This window comes from Peromyscus eremicus, chromosome 5, assembly GCF_949786415.1.
Source record: "Peromyscus eremicus chromosome 5, PerEre_H2_v1, whole genome shotgun sequence".
In the NCBI taxonomy this organism is placed as follows: domain Eukaryota; kingdom Metazoa; phylum Chordata; class Mammalia; order Rodentia; family Cricetidae; genus Peromyscus; species Peromyscus eremicus.
In genome coordinates this window covers 49690279-49712261 of record NC_081420.1, presented here as the reverse complement: position 1 = coordinate 49712261, position 21983 = coordinate 49690279, and positions in this window count along the sequence as shown.

The following is a 21983-nucleotide window of genomic DNA, read 5'->3' as shown; positions in this document are numbered from 1 at the left end:
AGCCCATGTATGATTTTTCTTCACTGCTATATTTTTTTCTTATTCTTCCAAGTCAGTCTACAATGATAACCCTTGTCTAGTCTTTTCAACTCTTGAAAACCTTTTGATTTTATCTTTATTTTTCATATTAATATTCTGCTCTGAGACAGAAGTTTCAACCATTACATACAGGTTTATTGTGCCCCAAATTATCTTTTCCATAATCACTAAGAGCAGTGTTCTGCTGTGGGATGTTCTGAATGGCAAATTTGTTGCTCTGATTGGTTGGTAAATAAAACACTGATTGGCCAGGAGTCAGGCAGGAGGAAGTATAGGCGGGACAAGGAGGAGAATAAAGCTGGGAAGTGGAAGGCTGAGTCAGAATCATTGCCAGCCGCCACCAGGACAAGCAGCATGTGAAGATTCTGGTAAGCCATGAGCTACGTGGCAAGGTATAGATTTATGGAAATGGATTAATTTAAGCTATAAGAACAGTTGCAAGAAGCCTGCCACGGCCATACAGTTTGTAAGCAATATTAGTCTCTGTGTTTACTTGGTTGGGTCTGAGTGGCTGTGGGACTGGCGGGTGACAAAGATTTGTCCTGACTGTGGGCCAGCCAGGGAAACTCTAGCTACAGTGTTTCTCTCTGTTTTATCTCTTATTTACTTTCTTCTCTCTTTGTTTGTTTCTTTATTTTTTCTTTTTCTTTCTTTTTTTTTTTTTTTTTTTGAGACAGAGTTTCTCTGTGTAGCTCTGGCTGTCCGGTAACTCACCCTGTAGACTAGACTGGCTATGAACTCACAGAGATCATCTGCCTCTTCCTCCCTGAGTTCTGGGATTAAAGGTGTGTGCCATCACCACCTGGCCCTTTTCTTTACTTTAGAAATAGTTTTGAAATCTTGGGGTCAAGCATACGCCCAGTTTATTTTGAAAGCACATTTAACTCTATAATCTGTGTTTGGACATAGAAATTTTAATTCCTAAAACTAAAATTCTGTAACCCTTACAGTTTCAGACTACTAGCTTCAGATTCTCATGACCAATATTTGAGTATCTTGCTTGAACATGAAACCACTGATTTCTTATCCTTCTTTGAGACTCATTTATTAAATACGTGAAAGAAAACGGTTGGTCAAAGGAGTTTTTTTTTTTCTGTTTGCTTGGTTGGTGTTTTTGTTTTTGTTTGTTTGTTTTCTTTCTTTTTTCTTTTTCTTTTCTTTTTTCTTTTTTTGAGACAGAATTTCCAGTGTATTTCTGGCTGTCCTGGAACTCACTCTGTAGACCAGGCTGGTCTCAAATTCACAGATCAGCATGGCATACAAGAGAAGATTATTAACTATTTACCACAGTTTACTATTTGCATGCAGAACATTTTGTTTCAGTTTTATAAGCAATAAGGAGTGGATATAGTTGGAAGAAACTTTTTATATGAAAAGAGACTGTTGCAGATAAAGACAATCTATTTAACAACAAAGTAACAAATCCACAAACACTCTGAATCCTGATTCCATAGAATTTAGAGAGAGCACAGGGGTTAGCTCTTAAATCTTATATTAGGAAATTACAGCATGTTGAAGGGTCAGCTGCATGGAAGTGTTCTCAGCTGCACATTAGCTGTTCATTCTAATTCTTACGAATTTTACTTCATTAAAATGATATCCACCTAAGCTTCATACCCAGTGCCATTTTAAGAGGAGAAAGAGAGAAGAAAAGAAAAAGTAATGACATTAGCTGAAGATTTACTGGTGATAGAACTAATTTTCAAACCATTTTAGCTTTTTGTCTTCTTCCCTCTCTGTCCTCATTGCTTTTCCTCTTATTTTTTCTCTTCTTTTCATACTCTTTCTCTTTTCTTCAGTGCATACACTAACTATGTAGCTCCCAATTGGCCTTGAACTCCTGATCTTCCCTCCTCAGTCTGCTTAGTGTTGGAATCACAGGTCTGTCTCAGGCAGTTCATTTTAGGATTTCTCTGTAACCACTTTCCCTTGTGAATAATGCTATCATTTGGTCATCTTATGTCCCCGACTGGTTCCGTTGTGGGAAGTTCACTTTACATGGTGATGGTGCTGAAATAATAGAACCTTTCAGATGTGGGGCTTAGAACAGGTACTAATAGGTCATGGGAGCTGCACCCCGATGAATGGACTGTTGATGTACTTCAGGAGCAGGTCATCTCTGGAGTAGATTTGTTTCCATGGCAACAGAATATTAAAAATAATGATCCAAGTCTCTTGGTAGTCTCTCTCTCTCTCTTCCTTGCTCCACTCATATGATTTCTGCATGTAGACTTTCCCTGTACACTATTCTGCTATGTTAAGACTCAGCCCAGGCTGCTAACCAGGTTATCAGCCCTATGACCCCTCAGGCACCACATTTATGAAGGAAATAAAACAGTTCATTTTATGAGGAAATTAGTCTTAGATACTCTGGTATAGAAACACACAATGAACACACACAGAGAATTTAAAGTATCCCGAAGCTTATTGCCTTCTGTGAAAAGAGGATTTAGCAAATCTTTTAAGTTCTTTTTTACTTTTAATTTCTCTGCTTTCTGCATGACCATGGGAGGGAAATGGAAGTTATACTGTAAATGAAATAAAATGTGACATGCATGTCGGGGACACATGAAGAATAAGTAATATTCAGAATACTATATGCATAAAAAGACTGAATGCATGAAAAAGACAAACAAGAGGAAAGACAGGAGAGAAAGCCAGGCAAGTGCTGCAGTCACTGTAGTTTCTCTGCCCTTGGCCAAGTGTCACTAATTTCCATATCCAATCCCCAGTGCAGGGATGGATGAAGTCCCTTGCAGAATCATTAGCCATGAACAAGGTGCTGTGTTTACCTAAACCCAGAAGGTAGGAAAAGTAAAAGGGACAGTGGGCATTCCACCTCACAGCGTCTCCTGCAACTCTAAAATTGGTTTCTAAGAAAATAGAACTTGTGAGACTAGAGAGATGATTGAGAGGGATGGTTCTCAATGGTTGAAAACCTCTGCCTTAGAGGTTAAATGTGTATACTGCTTCTGCAGGGGCCCAGAGCAGGTTCCCAGAACTCCTGTAGGGGGGCTCACAACTGATGTAACTCTAGCCTCAGAAGATCTGATACTCTCTTCTGGCCTCTTTGGACATACACACACACACACACACACACACACACACACACACACACACACACACCCCTAATCTTTAATAACCAAATCAAGAAACTTCCTTATATTCATTACAGTCTTTCTTGCACTCTTGAAGAAAGCTGGTTGAAACTAGAGCTTTCTAGTTTTACATTTATTTTAGGATAGAAAGTTCTGCATTGTCACAAAGAGATAAATAGGTAAGCATATGGGAATTTTTATAAATGTGTTTCAAATATTTTTTCAGAGTTTTAAAAATGATATGTAATTAGGTCAAGCTATCCAAATTTGCATTTCACTTGAAGTAAACCACAGATATCTAAATTACAACACCTTCTCTCGACTCAGAACATGGCCAGATTCCTTTTACACCCTACAGGTGTGAATGGAAATGAACTCATTAACTAATGAGGGTATTAACTAATAAGGATGCTAATTCTGTAGCCTCATTTTTTGAATGGTTAATTTGAAATCTTGTATAGTATGCTATTAGATTATGTAGGTAATGTGAATTGTGTGTAAATTAATTTTTAAGAAATTACACAGCATTATTAATGACTATTTAGCATTGACACATAGTAATACACATTTCCCAGTTCTCCCTAGAGATGATTTTAATTACACAACTGTTTAAACTTTTGAGTTCTTGTGATATAACTTTGAGGTTTTTAAGCTAAACTTTGCCCCCATTCTCTTAATTTACTGGCAGATCAACTTCATCATGATTTAAAATAATGAATTTTAAGGTTGAGCCAATGTTTTTTTATTTACTTTTTTATTAAGACTTTTTTATTCATTTTACATGTCAACCACAGATCCATTGTTATAAAAGTCCTGTTTATCTAAAAACCTCAAGCCAAAACCAAATCAATGGTTTTGTAGTATTTGTCTTGAACCTATTTTAAATGTGAGGAAAACCCTGTGTAAATCTTTTATGATCATGTCAATTGACTTTGACGGTTGTCCAGTGACCATTCCTTTTAGCAAAAGCTAAGGGCAAAGGCTTCAATAATTAATGGCTTTAAATCCATGTGGGAATTAGTCATCTAAATCTGCACCACTGTTACCCACTCACAGTGACATTCATGCATGTCCTTATTGAAAAAACCTGCAATGTTCTGAGGCTTTGCTGGTCACTGGAGGAGCCCAGGGAGAAAAGTCAAGGTCAAAATTGTGTGACATTTGCTCAGAATGTTAGTGGCATGGTAATGGTGCTTTGATCCTGAAATATTGTGATGTATGGAGGAGAAAACAAAGGAAGGCCAAATGCAGCCTCAAGCAGTCAACAGATGCTTTGCAAGGTAAGCTGTGCCTCTGCTGAGATGGTCAATTCTCTTCCTGTAGTGTATATAAGCCTATAGACTAAGATGTCTTTTCCAGCAATGTAGTGTGTGTGTGTGTGTGTGGTGTGTGTGTGTGTGTGTGTGTGTGTGTGCGCGCGCGCGCGCGCGCGCGCAGGTTAAAATATCTCCTGTAGTATGCATTCATTCATTTTTCTTGTTTAGTTTTAGTTTTGTTTTTGAGACAGTCTTGTCTCAAACTCGTGCAGCTGAAGATGACCTTGAACTCTTGATTCTCCTGACTCCACCTTCATGAGAGTTGAAATTATAGGCATGCACCATTATATTTGGTTTATGTGATACTGTGGATTGAACCCATGGCTTTGTGGGTATGCTAAGTGAACACCCCCATCCCATATCTGCTCATTTTTAATAGATTCTCTTATAAATAATATCACAAAATTAAAAGCTAGAAATAAAAAGTATCAAGAAAACAAAGCAATGAAATTGTGTACTATTTATTATGATTAGTATGACATGAGACTGATCATTTACATCATCATGCAGACAAATAGCACACTCTAAGTCATTGTAAGTAAGCACTAATAGTAAGAATAAATGGTGACAGGGTTGGAGGATGGCTCAGCTGGTCAAAAGCTTTGCCACACAACTGATTGATCCCCAGCACCTATATAAAGAGCCAAGCATTAGGAAGTATCTGTAGTCCTAACTCTAATCCTTCCTAGTTCTCACAGGCTAACCAGTCCAGGCTAATTAGTGAGCTCCAGAGTCAGCAAGAGACCCTTTCTCCAAAGAGTAAGATACATAGGGATATGGGAATTGATCAGTGGCTGTTTTGTACTTTCTGCACAGTTATAAGAACCAGTGTTCAGGCCTCAGCACAAAAATAACCAGTTGGGCATCTTGCAAATATAACTTTATCACACACACACACACACACACACACACACACACACACACACACACAAGAATACACAGAAGCAACAAGGAAAGAAAGAAAGAAAAAAAGAAAGAAAGAAAGAAATGAAGGAAGGAAGGCCACACACCATGGTAAACATGTAATAGAAAAACCATCCATTCCATTATTATGGTCTCTGAGCTAAGTGGGATTTTCTTTGTTTTGCTTATGGGTTCTGTGTTATTGTTTTCACAGTGACAATTAATTTAACAGTGAATTTGTGCTTCAATAATGCACTTTCAGCTTGTCATGTTACATGGTTGAGAGGACAAAAGCTGAATTTGTAACTGGAGTGAGGCCTTTTCTGAATACAAAAGCAAGACTCCTTAGAATTTCCAAGGTGGGTAATGTGCTGTGAAGGATGAAATATAAACAAGTTCAAATGATGTTTCTATCCTTCACTGCCCAAATAACTTAATCAAAGTTCTCTTAATCATTCATTACCAAAAGTTTTCTTGATTATTATGTTCAACAAGTTGTACAGATTTAATGGAAAATGCTTAATAGCTTTGAAAACCCATCTGAAACATATTTTAAATCTGCTGGTAAATACAGCGAGCACATAATTTTTCCTTTTTGGTTTGATTTTGAATACTTGAAGAAAGCTAGGTCTTAGAGGTAGCAAACCTCATCAGGGGTTATCTGGCTTTCAGACCTTATCAGGGGTCATCTGGCTTTTTTCAACCCTAGCATGTGCTGGAAGTATACTTTCTGGGAGACAGGATGTGGACAAATGATCCAGAGAATTACTACAAGATAATTGCCCAGAAAATAGTTCTATTTGGTGACTTTTGTCAAAAGCAGATTGATTTATTCTTTATTAACTCAATTCAGAAATATTAAATGTCTAGCAGGCTTGCTAATGAAAATAAATGATCAAGAAATACTTATCCGTAATTCTTGCTTTCGCTGACCAAGAAAGGCCATGTATCTCTGAATCTGTGTTCTCCCCTAGAACAGTCAAGATTAGAACATAGGTGGGGCACACCAAAGTGTGGAGACATTACCCCAGAACAGTCAGAATCAGATCATAGGTCGAGTGCACTAGAGTGCAGAGACATTATAAACATGTCCATGTGGTGGAGTTATTATTATTGTAAGAATTATGAGTTTTGTGACTGATTGTGAATTTCTATGATTTTTATACACACACACACACACACACACACACACACACACACACACACACAAAGAAACAAAAAAACCCCAAAATAAACAAATAAAAAAAAGCAGAAGAGAGGGCAAGAGAGATAGCTCAGTATATACTATTTTTCCAGAGGACCCATTTCCAGAGTCAACCTCAGGCAGCCTACAACAGCTTGTAATGTCAGCTTCAGAGGAATCCAACAACCTCATACACTCTTCTGGCTTTCTTGGGTACCTGTACACACAGGTATACACACATACATACCATTTTAAAAACTTTTTTGGAGATTATAATATAATTGCATCAGTTTCCCCTTCCCTTTCTTCCCTTCAAAGCTTCTCACGTCCCCATCCTTGTTTTTCAAATTCAGTCTCTTTTCCCCTTAATTGTTGTAATATACCCATATTTATATATTCCTAAATACATAAATGCAACTTGTTCAGTCTGTATAATGTTCCTTTTAGGAATTTTTTCAGGGCTGGCCACTTGGTATTGGTAGTTAGTTGGTGTGCTCTTCCATGGGGAAGGCAAATTTTGTGCCATTCTCAGTATTCCTTAGCTCCTTGTAGTTCTTTATGCATTGATGAGATCTTGTGAGCTTTCCCTCATCCACAGTAGCACGTCTATTGATACTGGTTTTGTTCAGCTGATGTTTAGGCAATCATGTTGGGGAGACTTTATGAGTGTAGCTTCTGACATTCCTAGAAGACACAATCTCACAGCAAACTCCCTGCTTCTCTGGTTCTTACAATCTTTAAACACTCTCTTCTGCAATCATTCCTGGGCCTTAGGCATGGTTGTGTTGTAGATACATCCCTTGGGACTGACTTCCATAACTCTTCATTTCGATTGCTTGTAGTTCTCTGTAACGGTCTCCATTTATTGCAAAAAGAAGTTTCCTTGATGAGGGGTGAGGACTATTCTTATCTGTGGGTATAAAGACACATATTTAGTATGTAGCTAGGGATTATGCTACTTTAGTAAAATGGTGGTTGTAGGTTCTCCAAGATCCATGACTTAGTAGCCCTGGGTAGTTGGCTAGGTTTCCAGTACCAGGCATGGTTTCCCTCTTGCCAAATGGGCCTTAAGTCCAATTAGAGAGCGCTGGTTACCAACAAGGTATGTGTGCTACTACTGCACCCTGAGGCTTATTGTACCATGCTGGTTGTTGCAATTCATAGGCATCATAGATAGGTGGACTGTTGGTTGTTTCCTGCCTTTGGAAGCTTGCTTGGTGCTTTCAGGTACTATGGAAGCTAGACCTCAGGGAGGAGGCTTTCAGGTCAGTTACAGTTCAGGAGCCTCTGAGCCTTGCGTTTGATTCAAGTGCTTGTTGTCTTCATCAACAGGAACTTATCTTCTACCTCTGTGAGCCAACCAAGGGCAATAGCGAGAGACAGTAATGTTTTGGGAGTTTCTTGGAGAGCCCACACCAGCAACTCAAAGGAAGGCTTCTCACACCTGGTGTAGAGATTTTTTATTAGATGGTCTATGGCTCTTGTGGGGATCTTGTCATCCCAGATGGGAAATTTTCATTTAAACTATAGATGTATGTTTATATACAGACTTATATGTATTATAGGTGTTTCTAAATATTAAATAGTTAATAGTAGGATTCCCTAGAACTTTTCACACACCCTTACATTATGTCACTCTTCTCCCTCCTTCTCTCCTTCTGCTGTATTCGTCTTCCTCCCCCCACCCGTAGTTAGAACCCTCATTTCCCATTTACTCGATCAGAAAACCTGTGCCCTGCTATTCCACTCACCGTTGCTCCCCTTTAAAGAGAAGAATGAAGCTGGGTGGTGGTGGCACACGCCTTTAATCCCAGCACTCGGGAGGCAGAGCCAGGCGGATCTCTGTGAGTTCGAGGCCAACCTGGGCTACCAAGTGAGTTCCAGGAAAGGCGCAAAGCTACACAGAGAAACCCTGTGTTGAAAAACCAAAAAAAAAAAAAAAAAAAAAAAAAAAAAAAAAGAATGAAACAGAAAATAAATTTTGTGAGAACCGTATATTCTTATTTGTGTAATCATTATTTTAGTTATAACTTTTAAGAACTAACTCATATTTGCTATAGCAACTTGAGCTGAATTGCCTCTAAAAACATGAAGCACACTTAACGATATTTATTTCATATTCCGGGTAATATCTGGTTGCATCTGCCAGACTTCACGCTGTGACAAGCACAAGTATTTGTGTTTTCAGAATCCAGTAAATCCCATTGCTTCAGGGTTATGTTAATCTTCCTCAGCTCTCCAAGGATAGCCAAATTCTCTTGTTATTCAAGTTCACTTTCTAAATTATTTTATTTTATTGTCCCAATTTCTTGTCATGTGCATGTCAATAGTTTTTAAAATGTATTCCTTTGTTCTTAGTTATTTCTGAAGAATTAGAATATAAAGGCAATAAAAGCTTTTGATGAGTGGTAAGTGACAAAACGCAAAGAAGGTGAATTATACTTTTATTTATGTTTTATATTAATATGAATGGATATTAGCTTCTTTTTTTCATTTAATAACTTTTTTTAGCTTCTTAACTGGAAGTTCAGCAAAGAACTTCATGAATTTGATCTTGTTTTGGAGAAACATCATAAATGAAGTGGAATGTAAGAATTTTATAAGAGCTATTGTGATATAAGTCAGGAGTGTGAGGTCTGGGGGGCTGGCAGGTGGGGGCAATGGCAGAGAAGGGGCTGAGGGAGTTGTGTCTGTGGAGTATACCACTGTGGAAGAGAAAGCCACTGTGTGCCAGGAGATAGATAATTGCTTTAAAAGGCTCTGTGTTGAGCTTGTACAATCCTCTGGATAATGTAAACGTTTGACAGAGAAATAAGAGTTGATGTAGCTCAGCACTGGGGTTACATTTCTTCTGCTAGATTGAGTTGTTGAGGTTGGATCGCCAGCACCACAGAAAAAAGAAAATTGCAAATTCATGTAAAAAAATCATTTAAAACTCTATAACCAGATGCTTTCAATTTTGTTTAAAACTTGGAAGAAGAAAAAAGCACAGGAAGGAAATGAGAGTAAGTGACACTCTAACTCTATCTAGGCACAACTTTAAAAATTAAAACTATGAAATATTTATAAAGTTAATGATAAAATTTGAAAGAAACGTTCATTAGGCAAAACAATTGAAACAAAACAAGAGCTTAGTTAAACTGTGATATATCATATATTATAGAATATATATACATATTTTATGTTATCTGCATCATTATATTAATTAGATATAATAGGTGAATAAGTTGTGTATCTTTCATTATAAATTATATTATTCATTTTACATATATTAATGGATAAATAAATAATGCATCTAAGCATAATCTATTCCTCCCATCCTCAGGGATTTATTTCCACTTTCTGCCCATGGAAACTCTGTCCTTCTTCACTGGAGTTGCTTACTCTTCAGTCTGTACTGGAACCTTATTTCTAGGATGGTTTTTTCCTGATTCCCAATTCATATGATTCTCTGACACTTTCTATACAAGAGGATTGCCAAACTTCACAATGTTATACTTGTCAGAGGTCAACTTCTATGCTGGATTCTAGCAAAAGGAGACATATGTCATAGTTCTGTACTATGGCATCCTTATGACATTTTATTTGGTACACTAAAAGTTATTTGCCATTCAAATGACCTTAGAGAGCTCATTATCAACCATTAGAATATAGAAATGAATAGGCAATTGAAAAGAACTTACATGGATGCCCAAATTATACCTTGTTATACTTTGATGATAATACAAGAAATAAAAATTATTGTATTTTATATATCATACCAGTTATATACATCTATATCTATGTATCCACTTTCTAATATGAATACCTGTATTCTTTGTCAAAAGGGAATTAACAATAATTGATGTTGTGAGTGTGATGAAATGTACCTGAGAAATCACTCATCCTGTGAATCCCACTTGCTAAAAATTCTCTATAACAACTGAGTGCTATTCACCTACAAAACATATTACTAAAATAATTTCTTGTATGTGAGTGTATGTGATATAAAGCTTCTGACAATACTTCTAGTAAAGCCCATAAGTAAATCCTTAAAATCAGAATCAGCATCTCCTTGGTTATGCTGAAGGTAGCAAGGGGAAGCAGTGCCACCCATACACTGAGTAAATGTGCTCACTTGACACAACAGAACTACAGTAGGTAGAATGTATGAAAAATCATGAATGAAAAGAAGTTTCACAAATGACTCTCATTTGTGTATGCAGATGGATGAGTCTCAGGTTTCAAAATGAATTCATCTTCCCAAATCAAAGTTCCTAGTAGTAGGAAGTTAGTATCATTAAAATTGTGATTAAATTAAGAAATGTTAAAAATCTGCCTAATTATCTTCTGAATGAGGAACAGTGTGGAGGTGAGTGTCTCCCTTCTTTTAAATCAAGGAACAGCCACTCATTTATTTCAACTACTGTATTTTATTCAGCCTAATTCTATTAATAGGGACAATGAGCCATAGGCAAAGGTGTCAGACTAGAACATTTTGCACAACACTACACAGAGCAGTAGGATCCCAGCCTCCCAAGGCTGGGGAAGTCCTTCAGGCTTCATCCATCCAGCTCTCAGTGGAGGAAGGATCCTTCAACCAAAAGAATGAAGTCTGTAAAGCCTTTGTGTTTAAAAGGAGACCGTTTGAAACCACAAGTATTTGCTCCCATCCACATAAACTTGTCTCATTCTGCTCAATTCATTGTGTTTTTCATTATCAGAAATTGGGGGATCACTCCAAGTGGATTAGTGGCTCACCAAGATCTTTTATCTCTTGGGTGAGAGAAATATTGATTTGTATGATTGTCTATTTGAGCTCAAACCAGTAAGATATTTCTGTGTCAGTTATGAGGAAGAAAATTTTCTCACTTTCTGAAGAAGTGAGAATTTAAAAATATATTAATTGATTTGCATGTAGAGTTTGGGGAATTTGCCGCCATGTGGGAGTGGAGGTCAGAGAATGTGCAGGTACCATTTTTCTCCCTCCATCCTGTGGGAGCTAGGGATTGAACTCTGTTCACCAGGCTTGAAGGCAAGTGCTTTCACCTGCAGGGCCGTCTTTCCAGGCCAGAAGTGAGAGCTTTTGTTTCTGTGTTTATCTGGGCTGAACAAACTAGGATGGAAACCATGTATCTATGGATTGCAATGGAGCATGAGGTTTATCTCAGGCGTGTTTTCTACTCTCTGTAGAGTATTGCTGAAGTCTATGAAGAAGACCCAATTTGGAAAGGTGCATCTGCTGGCTGCTGGGCTTTGTTCAAAACCAAAAATGAGTGTTGCAGGGCCTGGCATTTCGGTGCGTGTGTATTCTAAGCTATATTATGGGGCCAGCATGAAGTTGTTTATATCACAGTAAACTGAGTATTTATCAAGGCAGATTAATGAGGGCCTCCTTGTGTGTTATCTTGTTTCCTTTTTGTTTGTTTGTTCATTTTAATAGATAGACTCCACCTTACAAATCTGGGCTGTGATTTCTGAAGTAGATCTTATAAATGGTGTACATTCATTCTACTTAAAAAAATAATCTTATGTGGATGGTGTTTTGCTTGCCTGTATGTCTGTTTACCACTTGGGTTTCTGGTGCCAGTGGAGGCCTGATGAAGACATTGAATCCCCTGAAACTGGAATTTCAGAAAGTTGCTGGGAATTGAACCTAGGTCCTCTGGAAGAGCAGTCAGTTCTTTTAATTGCTGAGCTGTCTCTCCAGCTACCACATTACATTTTTAATAATGTCTAGAAGTTGTATGTTAAGAAAGTTAAACACAGTTGTTTATATGGAATTTCCAAGAATTACACACACACACACACACACACACACACACACACACACACACTGTCACTCCTATTCAAACACTCTCATATATTCACACATTTTTATACACATGCATGCTGACACTCATGGATACATACTTACAAACACTCAATCACATATATTCACACATTAAAAAAACTCCCATCACTCACACACATTTATACAAGCTCAATACACACTCAAAGTCATACACATGCTTACAATAACACACACTACACACTAATTTTGGCACAGTTCAGAAGACACACATCCACCCACACATTGAAAACCGTATTTATTCACACATCTATCTACATATGCACAAACTCTCAAACACACATTCTTCCAGATTCATCAATGTACACACAGTGCTTTACATAGACACTCACTCAAGCACAAACTCTAGTTGCCATTACAGGGGGGAAAATAGTCAGCTCCAATCTCAAAATCAGCTATAGAACTCGGGAGTCTAATCCTGCCATAGAAGGACTATAAGGAGAAGTGTTTCCAGAATTTTCCACATCCTCTGCATGCAGGATGGCTTCAAAGAGGTCATGAAGGTAAAACTTCGGGGGCCATGCACAGGTAGGTCCCATCACTCAGAAAGGTGAGAGACAGAAGAATTAAGAGTTTGCCATAAACTTGGACAGAAAGTTATCTGTAGTTGGGAGGGAAACTGAATAGAAAGAAAAGGCAGAGTACCATGAAGCAAGGGAGAAGAGGCATGACCTCCCAAGCAGGTGACTTCCTCCTTCATTGGTCCACATGTCTTCCACTACAGAGTTGACAGAGCACTTCCCAAGGCAGAAGCTTTCATCCTTGAAATGGAATGCACTAGCCAGGCACAGTGACGCACACCTGTAATCCCAGCAACTGAGAGGCAGAGGCAGGCAGATCTTTGTGATTTTGAGGTCCCCAGTCTGTGTTGTAAATTCCAGGACAGCCAGGGCTGTGTAGAGATAATCTATCCCAATAAACAAACAAACAAACAAACAAATAAATAAAGCAGATAGATAAAAATGGAATGCATAAATGTAAATGTGAAACTCTTGATGAGGTCTCTGGAATGCCATTCACAGAAGACAAAGATGTAAGCAATCACTGTTACTGTTGTCGGAAATGGTTTCGGGTGCATTTTAAGACTGTTCATTCCTGGTCGTAGATTCTCAGAGCCTCCAGAGCAGGTGGTGGCTTCATTGCTTCTGCTTCCCTAAGTGCAGTCTGTAGGAGGATGTGCTGGAGGAAACATTGAAGGGAAAACAAAAACCCGAAATTCTAGAAAATTTAAGATGCACAGGTCTTCCTCATTTGCAGCCTTTTAATCCCCCAGCCAAGGGAAGCATAGCACAGATGAAATGACAGAGCACTTTGAATTGGCACCTCTGATTTGACTCTTTCCCCATCTAATTTGGGGACGCCATTTACCTTCAGGCAGTCCAAATGCCTTCATGAAAGAAAGTAGTTACTGCAAGGAGGATCTGTTTCCAAAGGGATCCTCCCAGTCCTAAAGGACGCAGTGAATGTGAAATGGTTTCATAGTCAGAAATCACAGTGAAAATGTCAATTAAGTCAATTATATAATGACATTCTGGAATGCTAAACATATGCTGTCAGCCAATGCTAAAAATCTCAATTTTGGGAAGAGTCTGGTAACAGAGCAAAAAATATGTTTTCTAATCCCTGCCTGCCTTTCCTCAAATGACTTCTTGGGTGTTTGTTTTCCTTTTAAAGTAGATGCTTTCCTTCCATCTGAGCAAGTAATGCTTTGTACTCCCACCAGTTATCAGTGAAATCCAACTGTCCTCATTTGACCGGGACCATCAGAGAAACGAAACACCAAAACTTAGGTTAGCACACACTGCTGTTCACAGAGTAACACTATAGGGTTTAGAACCTTAACTGCTTCATCTTTATTTATCTATAGATAGCACAAGTGAACATTTAAGTACTGATTGAAGACATGTATGCAACAACACCTTCTTCTGGTCTCCAGGCCACCCCCCCAACACACACACACACACACACACACACACACACACACAGAGAGAGAGAGAGAGAGAGAGAGAGAGAGAGAGAGAGAGAGAGAAAGAGATAAAAGAAAAATAAAATAAAATAATCACTTCAATAGCAGTGTACAAATTTAATGTCTAATTAACCTTCCAAACTTTGAACATAACCTGTATAATTTGAGAAAAATTTATCCTTTTTGTTTTCATAGACATATTTTAGGGGAAAATGTTTGTTAGAAATAATACTTGAAAAATGTCAAAAAAGTTCGCTTGCCAGTTGATTTTTAATGTTCCTCACACACACAAAATGTAATGTACGTTTTCAAAAACTGTCAAGCTTACACTAATGAATATTAACCTCTCTGAGTGGTAAGAAATAGAATTTCTGATCAATCAAGCACAGCCGTTCTTTTAAATGTTTAAACCTCTGAGGAGCCTGATTCTTTCACCAGAGCTCACACTATTTTCCCAGTATCTAACTCCTCTGGAGGTGGATTGGCTTGAGTTCATGCCAAGCTGTTTCAGTTATGATGGTCACAGTTAGCTTGGGACACTAGAGATAATGCACAGTCAATAATTTACAGAAAATGATTTCTCATTGTTTTGGAGGCTGAGAAGTCCAAGTTCATGGTGCTGATATAAAGAATGTCTCCCAAGGTCCTGCTTTCTCCTTCCTATGGGGCCCCTTCTTCTGGTTCCTGCATGTGGACTACATGAGGGGTCTACCAGGAAACTCTTTTTATAAGGAACTATTCCCATTCATAAGAGTGCTACCGTCATGGCTAAACCACCATCCTGTAAAGCACCCTTTATTGCCTTTGGTGGGTAATAAAGATGTCAGCATATAAACTTGGGACTTAAGGGAATGGTATACTCATTCTAACCATAGTAAGCCTGAAAGAGGCCGTCCAAACGGACAAAAGTAACTAAAATTTATTTTAAAACTCACTGAGAAGTTATCTCCCAGATTTGGTTCTCTATCTGTCCTTAGTCAACCTAATCTCTGAGATCAGAGAAGGTTCCAGAAGGCCCTCCACACTGAGATGCCTCTGTGGCTTCATTGCATGTGCTTTCTGAGAGCTACAGCAAGCAGAACCTATGCTGTTTTAGGTAAATGCACAATTTTAACTTTACCAAAGTAACTTAGAGTTATGAGGAGTGTAGGAAAACAACATAGCAGAGGTCCTAAATATCTCAGAAACATTGGGTGTATTTTGATTGACATTGCCAAGACTTGAAAACGAAAAAGTAAGCAACTAGTAGATAAAGCTAATGCCCAGTATGCACAGAAGCCAACTTTATGGTGCTGATTTTTGTGTTTGTTGTTTTTTATTTGTTTTGTTGTTGTTGTTTTGTTTTTAAATGTAAATGCATTTTTGAGAAATCAGTTATTTAGAATGGCAAAAATAAAATGGCCAACTCTGCCTTCTTTGTCAGTTGGTCCTGGAGGACTTAGAAAAAGGAAAGGGAAGCTGCTGACTGACCGGATGGTGGGCAGTGCTTCAGGATTGATTTTAGAGCTGTAGATGCTAATTGTGCCTCTTTTTCGGTCTCATGTTTCTTTGTGGAGTGGGTTATATTGTGTACAGGGGACCTTGAGCTTATGAAATCTGACAGACATGGCTGGTGTGCCAGGATCCTAAGTGGTGGAGGACTGCTCTGGTTTTTTGAGATTTCCTAATATTTCTGTGCTGTTTGTCTTCTGTTTCTTTTAACTTACGACTGCAGGATAATGAAAAAGATGGAAACATCTGTAACACAGGGGCCCTGAGTAAGCTTTGGGTCTTAATTACTCTCAAACCCGAGTAAGGACTGTGGCTACTTGGCCTTAAGTACCATTGAACTCTGTAGTTGTCAGAGCTTGGATTTATTTGACTGTAAGGTTGTGGGGTTCATAGGGACTCCTGTTAAGGGGTACACCACAGCCTTTACTATTATTCTCTGGAAAGCCATGTAATAGTACCTCTCAAGGCACTGTATGTGGAACATACAGTTTCAAGTGTTAAACATGTGTATGTAGACAGTTGTCAAACATCAAGAATACACTAAATAGTGGTTAAAATGAGGGGGTATCATGCCTTTGGAGTTTTTACTGAAACCAAATAAGTCTGTTCATGGTGGAGACAAAAAATGGTCCAAGCATTAAGATGTGGTAAATTTCTTAGTGTTAGAGGGGTGATCAAGAGCACGGAGCTGTTCGTCTGAATTTGGCTTATGAACTGATCCTGCCTCAGAGCTTGTACTAGTGAACTGCTAACTAGGGACACAAGCTAACTGAAAGCAGACGAAGGGAATAGATTCTTGTAGCATATAGCAGGGCAAAGGCAGTAAAGCCAGGTGTCAGTGAATCCCAGGCAGCCACAGATTCAAATGAGGGCTGTTGGCCAATCACTTGCCTTGGTGGGTGCCCGCCTTTCATCTTCAGTCCATAATGTCATTTTGACCACACCACTTGCTAAAGTTTCCCAAACTAGTCCTGTTTCATGAATATTCTTTGCTTAATTAAACCAGGGTGTATTTAACTTGTCGAAGAGCTTTTCTTTCAAACAACAGACTTTCATTTCATAGAGACAAGACTTGACAATCCAACAAATGATCATTTTGCTAATTCCATATTCATGGGTGACTCATGACTCCTCTAGCAATACTGTCAAGCCTCCTTTGTGAGGGGCGACAGCTGCTTTCCACTCAGCCTCATCACCAAACAGTTGTTCTTTATGAAGAGGCTGTGAAAGGAATAATTCTTTTGCTTAGCACGGAGGTAGCTTTCCATGTTTAGAAGAGTAAATTTAATGAGGACTACATATTCTACTGAAGATTTGTGCTTTAGAACACTCAACCCTCTTGAACCACAAGAATGGCAGTGGAGCACACTTCTGTAGAATGAAGAGACTAGAGCATAGATTTTATTGGTTCACTGTTCTCCAGACAGCGTTATGATCTATGATTTTCTGAGGTACCTACATGTTTTCTAGGCAAAATCCCACTGTGAGACTTATGGAAATTCATGCATAAGATTTTCCATGCATGCTAAGAACTTTATTTTCTGTGTTTCTAGTCAAAAGTCCACAGCTTATAGGCAATTCTCATGCCTTTGATTCCTAGTAGTCTTGTGGGTGGTATTAATCACAGGGCTACCTTCCATCAAATTTTATTCTCCCCATTCTCAGTCATGGATGATCACAATACCAGATCACAATCCAAGGAGGATCTATTTTTATTAAAGAGGTATAATTTTCATTATTGCAGATTGTGTGCTAGATAGTACTGAATAAGACCAACATTTGGGCATTTGGGTAGATTGCTAAGAAAACACGAAATATTTTAATGGTGACATATATGAAATTAATCAAACTGACTTTAGGATTTTCTTTTACCAAGAAGAGACAAGGTGTGTGTGTGTGTGTGTGTGTGTGTGTGTGTGTGTGTGTGTATGTGTGTGTGTGTGTGTGTGTGATTAGAACAAAGGAAGACAATCAAGTATGTTGAAGCTTGGCTTAGCTATTACAATAGCAAAAGCATAGGCATCTTTTTTCTCCCTCTAAGGTTATTCTTGATAACACAGTGGGACATTGGAAAAATAATAAAAAAAATTTGCTATTGAATGTAGAGAGTTGGTTACTTCTGTTAAATCACTATTACAGCCCCTGCCCCCTCTCTAGCTCTCTATAATAAGTGGTCTATGTGTGGTCACTCAAGATGATGACTGACATCTCATTAGCTCTGCTCACCATGAAGCTGTCACAGAAAGTACTTTCTTTCCTTTATCCATTTGTCCCAACAGGGTTCCAGTACTGTAGTAGGAAGATGTCAAATACCATTCTCTTAATGCCCAAGAGTAAGTGATTTCCTTTTCATTTTCTTGGCCAAGTCTTAGCCAGTTCTTTCGTCATTATTTTCCAGGAATGACTTGTAAACCCTGCAATGTCATACATTCTCTACTCCCTCAAAAGTTTTATTCTTTTCTGCTAAGTAGACTTTTCCCAACTGAACTAAACTTTTGCAGAAAAAGGTTTATGTTCCTAAAATGAAGAGATTAACTTCTTAGTGTGTCCCCGTGTATTTTCTTCTAGTATTTTCATGTCACATATTTTAATTCAGTTTGAGATAATCTGTGCTCATGGTGAGATGTAAGGGTCTGATTACATTCTTTTGAACCTGTATATCCAGTTTCCCCATCACTTTCTTGAAGAGATTTTTCCTTTAACGCATCATGTTCCTGGCACCTCAGTTGAAATTCTTTTGTCTAGAAATAGAATATGGGGCTATCTGTTTTCTACCATTGGTTCACATGTCTGTTTTAATATCAGCACCCTGCTGTCATGGTTACTATAGTGTGGTTATCTGAGATTAGGTCCTGTGATGTTCCCATTTTGTTATTTTTACTTGAAATTGCTTTGGGGTCTTTTGTGGTATAATAGATATTCTTGGACTGTTTTTCTATTTCTCTGAAAAATTTCATTTGTATTTTGATGGTAATTGCATTAGATTTGTAGGTCACTATATGTAGTAATGGCATTTCAGGGTTTATTTTTCCAATGTAGGGACATGAGATATTTTTCATTTATTTGTACCTATTTAAATTTATTTCATTTCTATTATACATATTTTAGTGGGGATATATCTTACCCCCTTGGTTAAATTTATTCCTAGGTATGTTATCATACTATATCATTGTAAATGGAATTATTTTCTGAAGTTCTTATTCTGGTACCCCACTATTAGTACAGAGGAACAATATTAGCTTTTGTATATAGCTTTTGCATATTTCTCTCTTTCTTGAATTCATTTATTAGACCGAGTAGCTTTTTAAAAATGTAGTTGCTAGAGTTTTCTGTGTACAAGATTATGTTATCTGCAAAAGAACAATTTATGTTTTTTCCAGTTTGGCTAACTTTATTTATTTCTCTCCCTTAGAGGCTCTGGCTATATTGAGTATACCCCATTACTATGTTGAATAAAGGTGCTTTTCTTGCCTGATTCCGACTCTCAAGAGAAATGTTTTCACTTTTTTTCTCAGTTACTGTGATTTGATGTTAGCTATAGGTCTGTTTATATGGCCCTTATGTTTTAGGATTCTTATGTCTAGATTGTGAGCTGTTGTCCTGAGAAGAATGCTGAATTTTGTGATACATCTTTCCTGTACCTATAGATATGCTCATTTATGTATTATTCTTCATCCTATTAATGTGAGGTATCATGTTTTTACTGGCAATCATTATTGAGTCCCTGTGACTGCTCACTGGATCATGGGAGTGATCATTTTTATGTGGTGTTAGATTTATTTTTACCAGTATCTTGTTGAATATTTTTATATTAATTAGAGATAGTATTCTGAAGTTTTATTTATTTATTTTTGTTATACTTTCATGTGGTTCTGATATCAGCTTAATACTGGTTTCATAGATTAAGTTTGGATGGATTAATACCCTTTGATTTTATGAACTGATTTGTGAAGAATTAGTATTATTTCTTGTTTAATTGTTTTGTAGAATTCAGCAGTGAAACCATCCACTCCTAAGCTTTCCTTTTGATGGGACATTTATTTTTTATTAGTGTTCAATTTCCATCTCATTATTGGTCTATTCAGACTTTCTGAACTTTTTCCCTCATTATTTAATGAAGGCTGAATGTGTCTGGGAATTTCTCACTTTCTCCTAATTAGTCCATTTCCTCTAAGTTTTCTGGTTTGTTGGTATATAATTACCCATGATGTTGCCCTTCATTCTTTGTTCTTTTTGTGGTCACTTGAAATGTCTTATTTTTCATTTCTTATTTATTTGAATCTTCTCTGTTTTTCTTAGTTAATGTAATTAAAGTTTTGTGAACTTTATCTTCTCAAAACAAACCACAGACACCATGGCTTGCTTTGTTAACCTTTTTTCTTATTTGCCTAAGCTCTATTTTATTTATTTCTGTGGTAATATTTCTTATTTCTTTCCCTGTATTGAGGGTTGGGTTTGCTCTTGTCTTCCTAGCTTATTGATATACAGTTGATACATTATTAATTTGAGATCTTTTTTTTTGTGACACAGGCAATCATCAGTTGTTTTGGGTCTGGTGTGTTTCCATGTTTGTTGGCCTAAAGAAAGTGTTCATTTTTTTTGTATCATTTCCTCATTGTTAGAAGCATATGGTTTGATATCTATATGTTTATAAAGTTGCTGAATTTTTTCCTTTCACTAATGTGTAGTTTTCTCCAATTTCCATCAGAAAGATACTTGGTATAACTTCTGTCTTACACTGGGCAGCTTTGTTTTATGGCCTAACATGGTCTATGTAGAGAACATTCCACATCCAAGTAGGAAGATGTGTATCTAGGCATTATTGAGTCAGATGTTTTATGAATGCTTGTTATGTTTATTTGGTCCAAAGCACACTTCAATTTTGATGGTTTTACTGATTTTCAGAAATTTGGATTCCTTTCTGGTGTGTGTCTGTCTGTCTGTCTGTTATCTTAGTGCATAAAATAATATGCCTCTCTTCTAGAAGTTCCTATGATATATGTTATCCATTATGTTCCCTAAAATAGATAGGGCACCTATATTAGCACCCTTTTTCATTTGAAATTACAAGGAGGAAGCTGTCCCTATGGAGCAGTCACTTTTGACCAATTTATTACAATAAGTTTTTGTTATCTAATGACATTTTCATCATATAATTGAAATGATAGATGGTGTTGACCTTTAATAGTCACCAACAAGCACATAGTTTGGGTTTTGATTCTATTTTTCTGACAGGAGTGATGGATTTTTACCATTTTTTGTTGTTGTTCGTTTCAGTCCGATACTGTGATAAAATAGTTTATTATGAAATTCAGCAGAATCTCATTTTGCCAGAGTGGCACTGGGCTTTTGTTGACCCAGAAGCTTATGCTCAATGGTCTTGCCATCAAAATATAAACTTTAGTCCTTTACTCTCACATCTTGTGCAATCACATTTTTAGCTTCTTATGTGTCTAAAATCACTTATTGGTAACTTACAGCACAATGAGTTATTATTGATTGATTGATGACTTTGTTGGTTGGTTGTGATAGTAATTTTTATCAATCAATGATACCATCCAAGACCAACATATTTAAGAACTTTGTATGTGTTCCTAAGCTCAGGTGTTTCTTCAGTCAAGCTAAAATAACAAATAGCTATAAGCATCTAATAAGAGGGCAATCTTCACAATGATGTAAAGGATTGCTTTAATAAATGGTCACTTTCTCATTAAAATTTTATGTTTAAGAAAGTTAAAATTCTAACATGGACTGGGTGAGCACTCCTGAGGCGCTATAGACAGTTAATTTCTGATAAGGGATGGAGACTTGTGTTTCCTTGAGGAGGCTATGTGTTGTCCATGCTCTATTGGATGTCTTTACCCGCATTTATGCATGGCCATTGCTGATTAGAATTCAGGTGGCTATTAATAAAATAATAATAATACAGTGGAGATTATTTGGCAGGTTCCAAGGGAACATGGAGAAAGATAGTAGGGAATGGATAAGATCCTATAAATTGTATACATGCATAAAATTGCCAAGTAATAAATACAAATATTAGAAAAGTTCATGCTCCCCATTCTCAAGGTGAATGCCTATTCTAAATATAATCCTAGTTTTGCTTTTCCATGCTTTCATCCAAGAAGCCTAAACATTGATGAGAACTGTATCCAGC